The following is an 18919-nucleotide window of genomic DNA, read 5'->3' on the forward strand; positions in this document are numbered from 1 at the left end:
TAGGAAGTAGGTAGTCTCTCTGTGGCAAGTTTATCATGCTGTTTTTCATACTTTTGGTATGAAAAGTACACTCACAAATTATTATGACACATATTATAAGGTAACAATCAAGATAATATTATCAAAGAAACGCTGATTTAAAATGTAAACAATGACACTGGAAATATGTAAACATAATAAAACTTCAAATAATAGTCTTATGGTTTTGTTTTTTTCACTCTGAAGTGAGACTTGGATTCCATTATATCTTCATGTGTATTTTTAGATAAATAATATCAGCATGACCACAGCTCCAAAGAAGTGAGTGAAGCATTGTTTTGAATATTCTTGTTATCAAAGCAGAAAAGGGAACTGAGAAGGTTAATGCAACAACATGCACAGTAAATCGGTATCAGTTTGAATAAATTCTGAAAAGTATGTATCTCACAAAGGACGGCCTCTGCGTGTTTAAGTGGAACACTTATTTATAAACAAGTGCTTTTTCGTGGCGATTCTTATGTCTAAGTCCTGATCAGATAGCACAGAGTGGCCCAGAGGCACACTCATGTCTCTGACAAAGCCCATTAACATTTCCTGAGAAATAAAAGTAGAATCTGGGTAATAAAGTCTTTTTTCCCCCTCCTTTGTGCCTAGTCTAGTTTCACTTGTGCACTGGGTGCTGCTCGCAGAGGCCTTGCACCCGGCCCTTAAGACCAGAGACCCTAGTATGACATGGCTGCCCCGACCCTTCAGCTAGGTGGACAGTGTGCAGAGCTGATACATCCAGCACTTCGTCTGTAAGCTGCTCCTCTTCATCCAACCTAGAAGAACTCCACCCTCCTCCCCACGGACAAGAACTGTGTAAAGCAGCCTTTCAGGGAGGGCAATCTAGCCTTCATTCTTACCGAAGGTCAGAAAAGTCTACCCCAGGAAAGGAAAGGAGCCATTGGCAGCCTTGCCCCTCCTAGAACGAGATGACAGCTTAGGGGTTTCCTGGAATTGGCTGTTTTTTGCCACATTGGGATCCCTAACTATGGTCTAATAATTAAGCTTCAATATGAAAAGTTCAAAGGGAAGGACGATAATCCTTTTGAATAGAATTCAGAATGCGAAGGGGCCTTCCAAGAATTAAAACAAGCAATTAGTTCGGGTCCCTGCTCTAGCCCTCCCAGATTTAGCTAAACTCTTTGATCTTTATATTCACGAGACAAGGGGACTCACCCATGGGGTCTTAGCTCAATAACTGGGGCCTCTTCCCCGGGGGGTTGTTTATTTCTCTAAATGATTAGATCAAACCACTGAAGGGTGGCTGCCTTGTCTACAGGCAGTAGCAGCTACCACAACCCTGCTAAAGGAGGTTGGAAAGTTGATTCTGGTCAGGCAATCCCTAGATGGACTCCTCACCAGGTTCAGGCTTTTAAAAGTTCTAAGGGAACAGAATGGCTATACCCTGGAAGGTTGATTCAAGTTCAGGCTGGCTTTTAGACAACCCAGTGACCACCATAAAAACCCATCTCATGTTAAATCCTGCCATACTGCTACCCACAGACACGAGACCCCTGGAGGGAGACTGTGTAGAAACAAGAGACATGGTCTATTCCAGTCACTCCAATATAGAAAGTGAGCCTCCACCAAACCCTGAAGAGGAATGGTTCACAGATGGGGGCAAGTTTTATGAGATAGGGAAAGGCTGGTGGTAAATGAAATGATTTCTCAGACCCAAGTCATAGAAGCAAGAAGCCTCCCCAAGGGACGTCTCTCTAAAAGATGGAGCTAAGGCTCACCTGAGCCTTAGAGCTCAGTACAGGGAAGATGTGCAGTGGCTACACAGATTCCGGTATGTGCCACCCTACGCACACAAACAGGGCTTTGGGGAAGGAAAGAGGGATGCTTACTGTGCGGACTACACAGGCAAAACATGGCTTAAGCATACTGAAGCTCTTAAGAGCAGTGCAGCTTCCAAAAGAGGAGCTAATAAAGGAAAACAGCAAGATGGATGCAACTGCCAAGAGGGCAGCCCTAGAACCAGCAGCTTGGCAACTACCCCTCAAACCTCAAAGGCCAAACCATCCAATTATTCCCCCACCTACACAAAGGAAGAATTAGACAAAGCCTGAAAGTGGAGCTCCCACAGAGATCCAGGGGCCACGGGAGGCTAGTTAATGAACTCGGGTAATACTTCTTTCCCTAAACTGCAGCCTATTAAGCCACTAGGGAGGCTCATCAAGGAACTACATAACTGGTTAGTTGAGGTCCTGGTAACTCCTGGCATGAAAAATATAATCAGTTGGGTAGTTGAGACCAGCCCCATCTGCACCATGAACAACCCCAACACCAGATCCTACAGAAGCCCCCAGATAAGGTCCATTCAGACCAGAGGGCCACCAGGACCACATGTCCCGGTAGGATGGAAGCCCAGTTTCACTGTCAAGTAGAGAGACCAGGCAATGTCAGGTATCCCTCAGTGCTGGTAGATACATTTTCTGAGTGAATGGAAGCTTTTCCTGCCACAACTGAAATGGCAGGTCCAACATTTGTGTCTCAAATAACGAAGGGGATAACTAGTGCCCAGGGCATAAAATGGACCTTGAGGTCGGTTTGGAGACCCCAATTAGTAGAGAAAGTAGAGAGCTCCAATCACACCTGAAAAGGAAGCTTAACCAAGCGATGTCAGGAAATTCAAGACAATTGCATTAAGTTGCTTCTGATGGCCCTGCCCTGTGTGCGGTAGCTCCAAGGGATAAGTTAAATGAAGTACATTTGAACTCATGGACGGTAGAGCCATTCCCCAAGCTCAAGAGAAGGGACGTCTTAACTCCCTTGAAATAGAGCAACCCAGGTTGCCTCCAGGTAGGAGAAACCATGAAAGTCCTCGCTGCAAACGGTCACCAGGTGCTGCCCACACCCACCCACCTGACCCTGCACCCCTTCTGGCAGGGACACTGGGTGCACCTGAAACCCTGGAAAACTGGCAGCAGGAAAGCCCAGCTCCCTCCTAAGTGAATAGAAGCCATTTGATGATCCCAACCATCCTTCTGCCCTGAAGTCACAGGGGTCACTCTGTAGGTGCATCACGCTTGAGGGAAGAGGCCCCCAAGCCCCAACCTCTGGAGAGACCACTTGCAGCAATGGCCCCCTGACTAAGCGTCCCTCTGACCTGGAGCTGCTCTTCTGCAGAACAACCAAAGTGTGAGCAGGGATGCTGGGGCCATAGCAGCGAGCCTCAGCATCAGGGCATATTCACCTACAGGCCGAAAACTCGAAGACCCGCATCTTTAGGAAAAATGTGACATGTGACCGCTATTCCCTCACTGATATTTGGGCCATGCATCCTAAATTGACCAGGTTCCCTTATCTCTAAAAGTCCGACAAATGGGGGTTGTGCAGGGCTACAAATAGTCAGAGCCGAGGTCAGGTGACAATCCCACACATCTAAAGACTCCGGGAAAAATTCTGCTCCTCCATCCGTGTTACAACGATGCTCAAGATCAGCAGGAAGCTCTTACGGAAGATGAACTGTTACCTGTCAGCGCCCCTCCGGAGGGAGGAGCAGGAAAAAAGCCTGAGGAAGTATCTGTCACCAGCAAAGCCCATGAACAATGCCCAGGAATTAAAACAGAATCCAGGTAATAAAATAAAGTCTAACCTTTTTTTTTTTGCCTCCATTGTGCTTGGCCTAATTGCAAAAGCGCTGGCGAGCCACGGAGATTTCAAGATGGCGGCGGAGGGCAGGTGCGCAGAGAGGCTGCGCGCAGCCCTTGATTGTGAATATGAGCAGCGCCCACAAGAACTCCCCGCCGCCAGATCCCGAGATCCCGGGGCCTGCTGGGAGGAGGATGGAGCCTCTGGAGCAGAGCACACACCTCTGCATTCTCCGATCAAAGAGTAGAGCGCTCCTTTGCTTCTAAACCGAACTCAATCTCATTCTGTCGGCTCAAAAGATAACAGGCAGAAGAACCAGAGTCCCTAACACTTTTACACAGGTTGCATCAGTCTATCCAGCACAAATCAGCCAAGTACAGGCTTTTCACGATTCCTGCAGAAGCAGGATTGGATTGCCTTCCAAAAATAAGAGCAGCTTGTGTTGAATTTTTATTTAAGTAATTTAAACATTTTCTTGTATACAGTACAATTTGTCATTGCGAAGAACCTACATAGTATGATTCAGTAAAAAGCCGTATCTATTTTTATAATTTATTTATTTTGTCTCTTTAGGGCCGCACCCATGGCATATGGAGGTTCCCAGGCCAGGGGTAGAATCAGAGCGGTAGCCACTGGCCTACACCACAGCCACAGCAACTCGGAATCCAAGCCACATCTGTGAACTACGCCACAACTCACAGCAACGCCAGATCCTTAACCCACTGAACGAGGCCAGGGATCGAACCTGCGTCCTCATGGATGCTAGTCAGATTTGTTTGTGCTAAGCCACCATGGGAACTCCCACATCTATTTTTAAATGTCTTATATAGACATTAAAAATGTATACACCACATTCAAATGTATGCTATTGTTTTAAGTCACTCGAAGGTTTCTCAGTACTCTGAAGGGGTTCTACTTGCCCTTGTGGTTTAGAGCTTAGAAAATCTGCTTTGACCTGCACAGATTCTTACAGAATAAGTCTAACAAAAACTCCAGCGAGGCTCATTTTGTTAAAAAATACATTGATTCCCTTAAGCAGTAAGACATCCCTGGAGGATTTCCTCTAACCCTTCCGAGGCAGTTACTGTTTGTTCTACGTTATAATCAGCTGGAACCTGTCACTGTATTTCCCATCAGCAAACGTGTCCGTGGACCCTACAGTGCATTTGCTACACTAAGTTCAATACCTGTAATCTAATTTTCTCTTTTATAATGTGTTATTTTAATAACTACCTGTCTTCTATCATAGGTAGATTATAAAATAATTCAGACCGTACAAATAAGATCATTCTGTACATTAAGCTTTAGGCTTATTTCAATCCATTTTACATCTTGTAAGTTGAATTTTCTTATTTCCTTCTATTTAACTTAATATGACGTAGACTGCCAATTAAACTAGAGAAGGTATGTACTGTGAAGTTGGCAACTTGTGTTTTTGTGTGCTGGGATCAATTTCCTCATTGTCACTCCCAGTTTTCTGAGATGTTGTCCTCTGCCAGTCACCTCCTCTCTTCCACCAAACTCAGGACCATTGGGCAGAGTAGACACTTATTGAAGAGCTTGTGATAAAATATGGTAAAACAGCACATTATGAATGAGCCTTGGACTTGAACACTAGGCATCATGATCCTTGACCAGCTCCTTGACAGAGAATTTATTACTGGCCACTTTTCCCCCAAAGGATCCTCTCTGTGACCATTTTCGTTGCCCTCTTTTCAGCACTTCTCTGATTTCATATTTCTAATAGAATTGTATTGAATAGGTCTGTGCAAATATAATTGAACAACTATACTAAAATGTGGTCTCTGCCATTTTTATTTCATACTATACCCTTTCTCCAGTCCACAAATGGGAATAAATAATTTTTAAAGAAAAGTAGATGTTTTATCTGTGTAATCCATTCACATCATAGTTTTAGTTTGGCAGTATAAATATGAAATGACTATATTTTCTCCAACACCTCCTTCCCCAACTCGTCTGTGTTACAGTCCCCATTTCAATGTCTTAGTACATAACGCAGAGAATCTGTACCAACTTTAGCTGTTAAGATGGGGTGTGATCTTCATCTCTTCTCAGTTCCCTGGCTGAGAAAACCACACTTGTGGCTTGTGGCTTGGGGGTTTCCTTTCCTGGGCCACTGTTTGCAAAAGTTAAACCATTGAGAGTAAGCTATGGCTGCTAGAGGTCAGTGAAAGCAGTACTGTTCTTCAAAGAAAACAACTTTCCAAGGGTCTAGTGCAATGTGTTGCTGTGCTTTTTGAGAGGAAATTCAACTGTACAGTGGAATTTTGTTTTTAAAAGCTGCACCTGCAGCAGATGGAAGTTCCCAGGCTAGGGACTGAATCAGAGCTGCAGCTGCTGGCCTACAGCCACAGCAACAGTGGATCTGAGCCATATCCATGACCTAGGCTGCAGCTTGTAGCAACACTGGATCCTTAACCCACTGAGTGAGACCAGGATACACTTATAGGTAAGAAAAACTTCAATTAAGAGGAAAATCCTGGAGTTCCCATAGTGACTCAGTGGAAACGAATCTGGCTAGCATCCATGAGGACTCAGGTTCAATCCCTGGTCTTGCTCAGTGGGTTAAGGATCAAGCACTGCCGTGAGCTATGGCATAGGTCACAGATGCAGCTCGGATCCTGCATTGCTGTGGCTGCGGTGTGGGCCAGCGGCTACAGCTCTGATTCTACCGTTAGCCTGGGACCCTCCACAAGCCATGGGTGCACCCCTAGAAAGATTTTTTTAAAAAAGGAAAATCCTGGGGTTCCCTTCACGGCGCAGTGGAACAAATCCAACCAATATCCATGAGGATGAGGGTTCAGTCCCTGGCCCCGCTCAGGGGGTTTGGGATTAAGCATTTCCATGGTTCAGGGCCCGTGTTGCTGTGGCTGTGGTGTAGGCCAGCAGCTGTAGCTCTGATTCCTAGCCTGGGAACTTCCATATTCAAAGTCAACTATTGATAGATGAGAATTTGTGGGTAAAGGCTCTGGAGTGTCCTTGACTAGGGGAGGTGCCAAAGGGCCTGTGCATTTAATGTGTGGTTTGACTAATACAGCAGTCCCAGAATAGCCACAAGAGTTCTGGATCCCCCCCTGCAAAAGAATAAGGCTAAGAATGAAGGGGAAGCAGAATGCTGAGAAAGGGGTCAAACCAGATATGTAGGGAAAGATGGAAAAAGGATTGACGGGAGCTTGAGCCATAAAATAACCTGGAGCATTCAAGTCATTGGTTAGGATAATAGAACAGAAAGATAGCAGGAGAGCTTTCTTTGTGGAGCTGTGACCTCTTATCTAGATTGTTTCCCTATTAGATTTCTTGTATATTTGAGGATATCTTATAAGCCGTTGTTTGGGGGGCTTTTCTGTGATACACGACCCTACCTAATATGAACAAATACATACATATTTTAATTTAGAACTGATGAGTCTGGCAATCGGAACATAGGAATATACAAGACAGCTTCTGTTCTTATGAAATTTTCTGTATAATGGGAAACAGACAATGTAATGAGTAACAATGATGGAACATGAAAGTGTTCTAATAAGGAACTTAGAGTTCTGAGCACATAGAGCAGGAGTGTTAAATACAAGGATGAGCTTGGCTCTCCTAGAGGAAAATACGATGGGTTTATAAATTCCATGGTTAAGAATTGAGAGATACACCCTTAATACTTGATATCTAATGCTGATAAGTCACACTTGAAGACGAAGTTCCCGGCCAGACTTGTAAGAAAAGCAGTTTTTTCTACCTCCTGTGATGAATTTGTGTTGATTTATCTATCTCCCTCCCACACTCTTTTTCCAGATTCTTCTTTTACCTGTAGTTTATACTTGCAGTTGCATACCATCTGAATCAGAATGTGGATCATTGCCTGTTGAAGAAGTGGGCTCTAACCCAAACTGTGGAGTGACAGTGGTATAGACCAGAGCAACTGTGCCATGCTTCTTGTTGGGGATCCTTTTAAGGTACCCTCAAGTTAACTTGCTGAGCAAATATAGAAGGATTTTTTATTTTGCAAATATAGAAGCAAATCAGTCTCCTTCTTAAATATAAACTCCTTTATGGCCCATGAGTATTATTTAGCTTAGAGCCAGTACTGATCAAAACCACATTTCAAAGAAGGGTAAATATGCTTCTGGTAACATCCCCTTAAGAAAGTAACTGCTAGGAAAAAAAAATAGTGTTAAGAAGTCTTTTCAGAACAAAGTACTATATCCCTAAACTTATTTCAGGAACAAAATTCTATTTGGTTGATCTGTTTGAGACAACCTAGCCCTGTTCCCAGAACAATGTGCAATGGTGTAAGAGTACAATTTTTTTTTCAGCTGCACCCATGGCATATGGAAGTTCCGAGGCCACGGAAGAAATCTGAGCTAGAGTTGCAACTTAAGCCATAGCTGCAGCAACACTGGACCCTTAACCCACTGTGCCAGTGGGTACCATTTCTTAATGGGCCATTAGATGTTCTAGGTTATACATATAATTAATCATTTTGTTGTTCTCCTATAATTACACAATTAATGGAGAAAAACTCCTCTATATTTCAAACACTAGTCTGAGAAAACAGCTGGCTCTGCATCAGAGCACTATAGGACAGCAAAAGCTCTGAGTAGGGAATTCTGTTCATTAACTGAGATGTTGAGGCAGAAGGTGTAGTTATTGTCCCTGCTTACAGTTTTAATTATATATTTGAAGAGAACAGAAACAATCAGGTGGCAAATTTTACTTCAGTATTAAAAATGGAATACCAGCTCCCTAAAATCAGAACATAGACATTGGGTGATCGGATGAATAATTTAAGACTGATTTGTTAACTGTGCAGGAGTGAAGTTAGCCGTGCAGAGAGACACACTGTCATTTGCCAGCAATTTACTATGTTTTTGAAAACCACAGGCAGCAATTTACAGAAAAGATTAGGCCAGTTACTGAACATGGGTGACATTTTCTTGAGTTAAGCTGTCAATCTGGAAAGTCGTTCACTGACAACTGGCGTTTGGAATGAGGTTATAAAGTTTATGAAGAACTACTTTTACCTGAGAATGTCTCTTCTTCAGCTCTGGGGGACCCCTGAATCACATCTCCTGCCAGGATTCAACGTGCATATGCAAATGAGGACTGTCAGGGTGGTGCACCTGCTCCCAGAACCATTAAGCACTCACTGCTCTAATGCACTTGTCCATGAGAAAGCATGTGATGGGCTTTGTTCCTTAGAGCTGATATTGTTTCAAGGAAGACACAATGAACGCATTTTATTTAACCTAAGCCATCTTGATAATAAAATTAATCCTGCACAAGAATTCTTATCTTTTTAGTTGCTTTTCAAAAGAATATGGTATGAGCAAAGTAGAAAGTTACCCTTGGCTACCACAGTAATAACTGCTGCAGGGCAAGATCCACTGATGAATGATAACATTAATGGGCAGAACTCCAAGGAGAAACTGGGCTGTCTGCATGGCCTCAAAGTACCTACCTCAAACATTTACTAATTACTGTGTGGGTTTTAACCCATGTCTACCGATTGTTTTTATATTCACCTCCCCCCTAGGAGTTGAAACTTAGTATTTCTTCCTTTCACTATGGACTGAATTTAGCAAGCTGCATCCAAAGAACAAAGCATGAAAAGAGGGAAATGGGAATTTGACTGTGGAGAAACTCTATTAAACAGAACCTTAACCAAATGACCCAGGTTGGTATCATGTACTTCATGACATGATGTGATGAGCTGGGCACTTCATCTCTGTGCTCTCCTTCCCCCCAGTTTATAATCCTCTCTAATTATGAGGAAACATCAGAAGACCCAAACGAAGGCTATCCTACATAATATCCAGGATTCTTCAAAAATCTCTATGCCAAGTTTATAAAAATCAAGTAAAGACTGAAATACTGTAACAGATTAGAGATGCAACTGAGTTAACTAAATAAAACTCGGTATCCTAGGTTGGATCCTGGAACAACAACAATAAATATTAAAACAGGTATTAGTGGCAAAATACAAATAAAATCTCTAGCTTAGTTAACAGAATTTTACCAATATTTTTGCTTACACTGAGAACTCTACCCAATATTCTGTGATAATCTATGTGGGAACAGAATCTGAAAGGGAATGGATGTGTGTATGTGTATGACTGATTGCATAGCAGAAATGATCACAACCTTGTAAATAAACTATACTTCAATAAAACTTAAAAAAATAAGGTAGAAGCAGGCATTTCAGTTGCTAGTTTACAACTGAAAACATTGTTTTGATAGACAATAGTTATGAAAGTTAACATTAGTAGCAGAGTGAAAGTAGATGAGAATCCTCTGTACTATCTTTGAAACTTTCTCTGTACCTAAAAGTATTTCAGGAGTTCCCATTGTGGTGCAGCAAAAATGAATCTGACTAGTACCCATGATGATGTGGGTTCAATCCTTGGCCTCACTCAGTGGGTCGGGGATCTGCCATTGCCGTGCTGTGGTGTAGTTCACAGAAGAGGCTCAGATCCCTCGTTGCTATGGCTGTGGTGTAGGCTGGCAGCTGCAGCACCCATTCGACCTCTAGCCTGGGAACTTCCATATACCATGGGTGTGGCCCTAAAAAGAAAAAAAAAAAAAAAGACTGTTTAAAAAATTACTTCTTTCTATCTTTGATCTCAATTTTTAAAAGTTAAATGTCAAATGGTAGATGTGACGGTAGAAGTTAAATTCTGAATTGAATAGAAATTATTATTCAACAATTATCCTGACTCTGCTCAGGAATTTTTTTGTTTGTGATTGCAAAGACACAATTATTGGTTAAAAACAAATCATCACAGTTGGCATTACACTGTACACATGAATTATGCACCCAGATAAATGGACAGGCAAAATACTTATGAATGGCCTGGAGATTTTTGTCTGCATTTAAAACATTATTTTGAAGACTGACAAATTCAGTTCTAAATGGTCTCAGCTGTTACTTTTATTTTGCCCTGTAAGACTTATCATGACAGAATTCAGACTCAATGTCATGGCATACTCTTACATTAGGTGAGAAATCACCATGATTTTGGAAAAGCTATTGGTGATTTCACTCAGTTTTTCCATATACACTTAATACTATAATACCAAGCATCTACTTCCATTCCCTTAAGGCTTTTTAGTCACGAAAAATAGCAAATCTATTCAAAATTATTACAAATAGAAAAGTGTTCTAAAATTCTTTATACATACCTGACTTTGGAAACTGGTTAAAACCTACACTTTTATTGTTCATTCTTTCCTTAAAAATTTAGAGTAGCTATAATGTAAAAAAAGAAGTAATTTCAGAGGGGAAATGCTGGCTTACTTAGAGATAGCCTGATCCTCTTCCATGCCTAAGTTCTTAACCTTCCAAATCCTAGTCAAGCATCACTGTACCTGCGCCTACCTCTCTGTTGAACTGATGATGCTGTGCTTTGGCGAAGGTTGGCTTACTGCCTCTGACCAGCTGCTATGCCTCTGCAGGCAGATTCAATGTCCTGTTTGTCTTTATAACCCTGGGACATGTCAAGTGGTTGGCACAGAGAGGACAGCCAGTAAAGTAAGAATCCCATCTTAGAATTATATGTTGAATGTATAAAGTGGTTCTACAAATCATGGATGTGGAAGCACAGAAAACTGAAAGTGAACACAGTGTCATTTTCAGAACATACTGGAAAGGCTACTTACATTTCATGCGCAGAGGACCAAGGTGATTCATCAGTGGCCTTTCAGATGATGCTCCTTTTCTCAGACACAATATCCTTCATCTCAAAAACAAGCCATCACATAAATTTTTTAAAGTGTACATTTGTTTAGTAGAATGTGCTTTTTGTATATAGTTTGTATACATGTATGTGTGTGCAATTTAATGAACCTTTAGCATTTTTTTCCTAACAAAATTCCTATGCTGATGAACTCTTAGGAAACACTAATGTCCCCTCAAAATCCACTGTGAAGTGCTGAGCCAGGGCTTAAAATGACATCCGGCTTCCTTTTGAGTACACCAAAATGAATTTTAAAGTGCTTTATTCTTTTCACTTTTCTAAGTTTGAAAATATATTCTGTTAGATTGAAACAGAGTTTGAAGAGCAAAGTATGCACTAATGCACTTTCGGTGCGAAATTCTTAATTAGGAGATAGGATTTAAATGGCCCTGAAGGATTATGAAAGAGAATAAATTCACACCGTTCTTGGAATGGAAATTCTACTCAAATTTAATTAAAACACATCCCTGTCACTTTTTTTCCTCTCCAAGGGGACACATTCCATTTCTACCTCATTCTGCAGTGGGAGGCCAAGGACCCGGGGCAGAGTGGCCCTCAGCTACAGGCGGGGAGCAGGGTGGCTGAAAGATTCTCAGGCGATGTGCACTGCGTGAGGCTGCAGTGTAGGGAAGGAGGAGGCTCCAGGGCCTGCCTCTCCTAATTTCAAATTCTCCTTCTGCCACCTCATAGCTGAGTGTCCAAGCATGTTACCTAACTTCCCTGAGCTTCAGTTTCTGCTTGTGTAAAAATGAGTTCAACCCTCACAAGATTACCGTGGGCATTCTTGGATGGATAAAGGTTACTGTATAGTAGATCTTTGTTGTTCTTATTTTACAATATTGAGAAATTAAAAATAAAATCACGTCTGAAGACACACACTCCTACTCTTCTTATTCTCCATGGAATTGTCTCCATTTCCTCTTGGTTTCCACTACCCATTTCATTTCTCATCATCGGAGGGAAATGAACTCCCTAATCAACTCTGGACTTCTATTTTGGAAAGCTCAGATTTTTGGAGGAGGGTTCCAAGTTTAAAAAAACAAACAAACGAAAAAAATCAAAGGACATCTGTAGTCCTGACTTTTCTCTGAAGACCCCAATTTCTTGCAATGGGAAAAACAGCAATGCTTGAATATCTTGTCATCAATGTAAACTAAGTGGACATTTGCCTCATCTCTAGCTTTGCTGTTTTCCATCTGCCCTCTGTCTTTAGACAATTCAAATCAGCTATGAGCTCCTTGGGAACAGGAGCCTTGTTGCTTTCATCTCTGTCTGTAGAACCTGAGGACAGTGTAGGACAGGTAGTGGGATGGTCAATAAACAGTTGTCAAGTAAGCGAATAAATGATTGAAGAATGAAGAGTTTTTCTGGTCAAAAAGGGTAATGACAATGGAAAAAGAAGGGAAATGAAAGTAATCATAAAACGTATCACTAATCATTTTCCTCTTTAGCTAAAAAAACAACATTGTTTGGGCTTGGGGAATTGTGACTGGGAATGCCAAGTTTTCAATTCTATTAATAATGAACTTATCTCTGGTACCTATTTCTCAATCTGTGACATAGCTATGCACCAAATATTGTGTATTACTGTATCATGATGAGGGTTTCTTGAGATAAACTCCAAAAACAGAAATATAGAGTTCCCCCATTTCAAAAATCCCAAAGACTCAGATATATTAGCATCAAAGGGACACAAGAATACACAAGCTCTGGAGTTCTCGTCGTTGCTCAGTGGTTAGCGAATCCGACTAGGAACCATGAGGTTGCGGGTTCGATCCCTGGCCTTGCTCAGTTGCCGTGAGCTGTGGTGTAGGTCGCAGAGGAGGCTCGGATCCTGCGTTGCTGTGGCTCTGGCATGGACCAGCAGCTACAGCTCCGATTCAACCCCTAGCCTAGGAACCTCCATATGCTGAGGGAGCGGCACAAGAAATGGCAAAAAGACAAAAAAAAAAAAAGGAATACACAAGCTCAGGCTCTGACACCAACACAAACACACACGGGCAACCACATACTCACCTTACCCAGTACGATGTTTTGCTTTCCTCCTTCCTTGCCAACCAGTCCTAGAGTAAATATCTTTCTGCCCTCAAAAGATGAAAAATGCAGGAGTTAAAAATCAGCTTTTAAAATAGAAATCTCTCAGAAATTTTGAAGTCATGTCCTTAGCAGTTCTAAGAAAAAATCTCAGCCTAAAGTTCTGTCTTTAAACATATGTAAATCAACTTTAATATATGTGTAAGTGTATGTAAATCAAGCACATGTAAATTGATAATATGTAAACATTTGCTATAAAATGAGTGTACGTAAAAGTTAAGGTTAATTTGAATACATGTAAATTGTAGCTATCCATGTGATACCATTTTGGTTTGTGTCCTTCAGTAATTTTAATGACACATTGAATCCTTTATCTCCTCCGAAAGACAGCCCTTATAAAAGTGTGGTTGACAAGTGCTAGAGAAATAAATTATTTATACATTTTTCAGTGCATTGATTTTCAAAATAAGAGGAAATGATGCCACAGCTTAATTTCTGCTGCAAAGGACTGCATGAGAGAACTAAGTATATTCAATTAATCTTAAATTCATGCAGTATAATGATAGTAATTATCATTGGTAAATTGCACAACTGTTAGCAAACCTCATTGCTGCTTTAGAGTAATGGAAACATGAAACTTCACTCCCTCATTTTTATTTTTTCAGAAACCTTGATTTATTCAAAAGGAAGTATATTCTCATGCATCATAAAAAGTGTAGAATTTCCTATTTCATTCACACCCCAATAGAAATCAAATTACTTTTTAAAACAAAATAAGTTTCTGTATTTTATTGGGAAAGTATTGTTTAAAGTTCATTATTCTAGAGAAGAATATTGTGATAAAAAATTAATAGCAGACAAATCAGACATAAAAAAGAATTTTCCTCTTTCATGATTAGGAATCTTTGAAAAGTACCCCTGAGTCTGTTCAGTTTCCTAGCAATTGTGAACTTTTAGGGGGTTTTTTCTTTTTTTTTTAATTGAAGTATAGATGACATACATGTTATATTAGTCCCAGGTATACAAGATAGTAATTTGACAATTATATACATTACAAACTGATCACATGATAAGCCTAGTAACCACCTGTCACCATAAAAAGTTATTACAATATTACTGACTCGATTTCCTGTGCTGTGCATTATATTCCCATGGTTTAGTTATTTTTTAACTGGAAGTTTATCCCTCTTAATCTCCTTCACCTGCTTCACCCTACCCCCCAATGCCTTCTCTTCTGGTATTTACCAGTTTGTTGTCTATATCTGTGAGGCAGAGATAAAACATCAGAAATGCATCTCCATGGTCACATGATGGCATGTCACCCAGCCTGGTCATTTCATGACTTTTGCAGGAAAAAAAAAACCAAACAGGTTTTTCAATTATATCATCCAAATGTTCCTTCCACCACCACCCCCCAGGCCAATTTTAGCTGAATCTCTATCACTTGTAACTGAGAATTTCCTGAGAACTACCAGGCAGAAAGGTGTCCGGTGGATTTCATGTCAGGATCAGTAAGTGTTTTGTAGAGAAGAGCTACAGTGACACAATGCTGGGAAAACCTCAGGGTTGGGGTGGCTATTTCTTTATCCTCTTCAGCTCCTCAAACACTAGTTCATCTACTGGGAAGGACTAAGAAGGACAACTTAATGTGAAAGCGACCATGGGAGGAAGGAGAAATGGCTGCCACAATGTATCCTATTTGGTGTCTCTGAGTTCAGCTGGCAATACTTTCTCTCTCTGTGTTAGTATCTGTGGTTCCCCCTTTCAGGTCTGGGCATAGTAACACCTCAACTGCTTCTGGGTTCCCTGTGCTAATGGGAAACCTGGGGTTCCCTGTACCCTGGCCTACCCTGGCAATTATTTCCTTTGTAAATAAAATGCACCTAGAAATATCCTAATTTGAGGGCACCATCTCTTCCCTTTTGGGATCCTGACTGATACAAATGTCATATTTTTATATCTTAATGTTTAAAAGGAACTTAAAGCACAGCATTCTTATTAAGGAGTTTAGCTTATGTTGTTCTGTTTTTAAGGCAGTATTTGAGACAGTCAAATCTTTCACAATGGTAGTCACACAGAACCAGAAATGTATACCATGTACCTGTCTTGAGGTCTATCAGGAATATCATCCACCCATCCCAAGCATTACTGGAGAGTCATGTTTGTGATTTTTAGGGCTCTTTGTAAAGTTGAGTGACTCAGATGTTCCCCTTACAAAGTCAGTGGAAAGGACGACAATAAAGCAGTTATTTGTGGTTAAATCTGAAAACAAAATAATGGCTGCACATTGGTTTCAAATATCAATTTGTCTTTCTTATTTTTTTCCAAAGTAGTTCCTGAGAAGTTAATATAAACATTAGAATATGTAAGGACATTATTCTACATCATTCTTACTACCTAGCAAACTTCTAGGTAGAGAGCAGGTGATTAGTAACTGCTGGCTGATTAATTTGTGTAATTAATTGTTTATGCAATTGTCGGTTCTATAGCTATGTATGCAGGCAGGCAAGCCATCGTTACCTTTATTACCTCTGAAAAAGTGAACTTTTTTGTATTGTCTCATTAGATAGATTAAAATAATACCCAGCAAGGGACTCTGTGGCAAATACTACTTATAGGAAAGGTCTGTAAGTTTCATCACTCTTTCCCCACTGGCATAATCAACTCAATTCACATATTTAAATATCTGAACACCCGGAAATAATTTTCAGAGATGTAATCCCAAAAAAATCAGTTTAGAAGATAATACGCTTCAACATTAAAATGTCCTTATTAAGCTGATAATAAAGCTGAAGATAAAACTGTAAATTTACATATTTCTAACATTTATTAAAAGTCATTGTAGGGGTTCCCGTTGTGGCGCAGTGGTTAAGGAATCTGACTAGGAACCATGAGGTTGCGTGTTTGGTCCCTGGCCTTGCTCAGTGGGTTAAAGGTCCGGTATTGCTGTGGCTGTGGCGTAGGCCGGGGGCTACAGCTGTGATTAGACCCCTAGCCTGGGAACCTCCATATGCCGTGGGAGCGGCCCTAGAAAACACAAAAAGACAACAACAACAACAAAAAGTCATTGTAATATCCATTCTTAACAAACTTACTTGTATTTTTAGCTTGATTATTTCAGAAATTTATTCTATTTTTAAAATTCTCATTTATGTTCTGAGCCCATATTACATTTAGTAATCCTAAAATTTGCCCTAAGCAATTTTGACTCAACAGATGATAAACTTGACATTTTTACAGTTGTTACAAAGCAACAAATGTCACAGAAACAATGTATGTGCTCACATAAAGTAACACAGAAACCCACATACATGCGCCCACACACAAAAGGATTGTTAAAAATAAAGCCAGAGGGCGGAGAACACACTGCTGCCTGGACCACGCCTGGCACCTGGTGGCCCAGCCCATCAGTCCTCGCTCCCCTACTCTCTTCCCAGCAGTGGGAGGGCACCACTACAGATACAGAAATATGCCTACAGCTATGGCAGAATTCGTGGCTGCATTGTTTAACCTTCCTCTCTGGATCAGCAGATTATTCAGAATATTAGGCTGCAGGTCACCCTGTTTTTCCAACAAAATACTAAATGACTGAGAACACACATATAGTATTTTGTTGGAAAAACAGGGTGAGCTGCAGCCTAATATTCTGAATAATTATCTTCTTTCGAGACATTCAGATGATCCTGAAAGAATTATCTAGCAGGGCGGACGAAGTTGAAAGCAGATGCCAGTCACCATAAGTAGGAGATGGCAGATGTCATGGAAAACCTTTATCAGAAGGTGAATATTCTTTGCTAAGTTAGGACAGGACCTCAAAAGTCTAGAGAAAAGAGCCAAATATGACAGAACTACATGAACTCAACCTGTAATTAAGCACTGTTTATGAGCTCAGAAAAGCAAGGGCTCCTCTACTGTGGGATTAAACACCAAAGAAGCCAGATACCAACTGTACTGGAAAAGAGTTAAAGCCCATCAGGGTATTCATGACCAAAGTCTGGAGTGTGCAGGTGGGTTTATGACAGCAGATGACAATACATAAGTCATACTAGACAAGTAGAGATGGCTGCTTGTAAACCACGACCCTGAAGAACCCATTTACTTGGGGGAAGGTTTAAGCATGATGGAAAGCAAGGCTAGTGAATGGAGGAGCAGCACAGTACTGAGCAAAAAAGCTGAGGTTTGCTGATGCAGTTAAAACGTATGCTTGTACTCTCGTTGCACTGCTGAAGCCTTCGTGCTAGGGACATGAATGGAAATTCTAATGCAGAAGCAGGGGATTCCAGATATCCCCACGGAAAAGAAACTTTTTATTCCCTTTTTTACCAAAGCACCGCTTAATCCAAGATCCTCTACCCAGACCCTTTAGTACTGGAAATGTAATTGTACTATCCTCCTGTGAATGATCCAGGTTGCTGTTGTGATTTTGCAGTTTCCTTTCCCTATGCCAATGCTACAGCATATTTACCATCTCCAACCATATGGTTACGTACACAGGTATCCACCTGCTTTACCTGAGAATCTACTAAACTAAACAAGCAAAGGGAACAAAAATAAAGATCCAAAAACAAACTCGATAAATCCATGAAAGATGCCCATGAAAGAACAAGGGTAGAACATCCAACATGGCGCTGAAGACAGACTGCTGCATATCAACAGAAGAACACTGGGTCTCAGGGAGTAAGTCTTTCTAGGTGAATATTCCGTATTAGAAGTATTCATAGGGATGGCTGCAAACTGAGGCTTTAGCAGGAGTCACGAAGTATGTTAAAATGTTTTTTTGATACAGTAATATCATATATATCTATGTACACTACATACTATGTAGTCATGTATTGAGACAGAATGAGATTTTGTTGCCTGTTTCTGATTAGATGTTATTGTCAGTCACTGTGAAAACAAAGCAGCTGAACTTACTAAAACTACACTGCACAAGGTTAAATAAAACATACAGGATGCATTTTAAACAGATCCGCCTCAATAAAAATTCTGGAAGGAAATATTGATGGTCAGGTATTTTTAGACTCGAGATGTGTATTTAAATTGCAACATGACATGAATGACCTTAACTCACCCCTATACACCCCATTTCTGTCCCCCAATTCCATCGTGATTATTTAAAATTAGCGGTATTTCTTCCAGAAGAAGGTAGAATAAAAATGCCACTTATCCCAAAAGGCACTAACAAAATCACATTTTGAAATGATCTTGGGTCTTGACTACATTATATACTTGATTCTAATTAGTGGCTATTCCCTTCCTGGAATGAACACTGTTCACTTAGCCCTGTGGTCTCTTTTCTAAATATGTTTAACATTTCTTGAGGTCTATGCTCCTCTATTAATGTTTATTTACTCAAATATCAATAGTGTTATATAAACATGCCTTTTAGAATGTTTTGTCCCAATTGTACCTATTGTTAGCTAATAACTACTCTTAAGTAACTGTAGTGCTTTTTCTTACATCAGTGTCATCTTAAAGCTTTTCTCTCCTCAGTGCCACTTACATTAGTGTCACCC

The 18919-nt window shown here is 40.7% G+C and overlaps 1 long non-coding RNA gene across 2 annotated transcripts in view; it reads right to left on the reverse strand.

The window, feature by feature from the left end:
* The window catches only part of LOC102158507 (uncharacterized), a 277472-nt gene that overhangs the window by 148640 nt on the left and 109913 nt on the right, over positions 1-18919 (reverse strand). Inside the window, exons 3-4 of one of the 2 annotated variants that reach the window (XR_014843756.1) lie at positions 13386-13454; positions 11293-11372 (exon numbers count right to left, since the gene is read on the reverse strand). This is a non-coding gene — a long non-coding RNA (uncharacterized LOC102158507). Of the gene's footprint in view, positions 1-11292; positions 11373-13385; positions 13455-18919 lie in introns of those variants that run through there. The other variant, XR_014843757.1, reaches the window with a different exon arrangement.

The sequence above is a fragment of the Sus scrofa genome, chromosome 4, assembly GCF_054392235.1.
Source record: "Sus scrofa isolate SSC_HxYL_T2T_F1_AM1 chromosome 4, Sscrofa_HxYL_maternal_Yorkshire_Landrace_v2.0, whole genome shotgun sequence".
Taxonomy (NCBI): domain Eukaryota; kingdom Metazoa; phylum Chordata; class Mammalia; order Artiodactyla; family Suidae; genus Sus; species Sus scrofa.